Here is a 255-nt window from a genome sequence, read left to right as displayed (position 1 = left end):
GAAACTCTGAATTCGAAGATAAGGTACATGGAGGGCCAATCGGCTTCTACTTCTGCACCAAAGCCTGGCCAATTCCCAGGTAAAGCTGTTCAGAACCCCAAGGAATTTGCCAATGCCATTACACTGAGAAGTGGGAAAACATTGCCTCCCAGGCAAGGAGTTCCAGACGTCACTGAGGACAGTGCGGAACTAGATGGAGAGGATTTTAGTCAGGATGACACTCAGATGGAGAACCCCGTCGAGGCAGTCAAAGAT

Source organism: Camelina sativa, chromosome 5 (assembly GCF_000633955.1).
Source record: "Camelina sativa cultivar DH55 chromosome 5, Cs, whole genome shotgun sequence".
In the NCBI taxonomy this organism is placed as follows: Eukaryota; Viridiplantae; Streptophyta; class Magnoliopsida; order Brassicales; family Brassicaceae; genus Camelina; species Camelina sativa.
Note: the sequence above shows the minus strand (reverse complement) of the source record.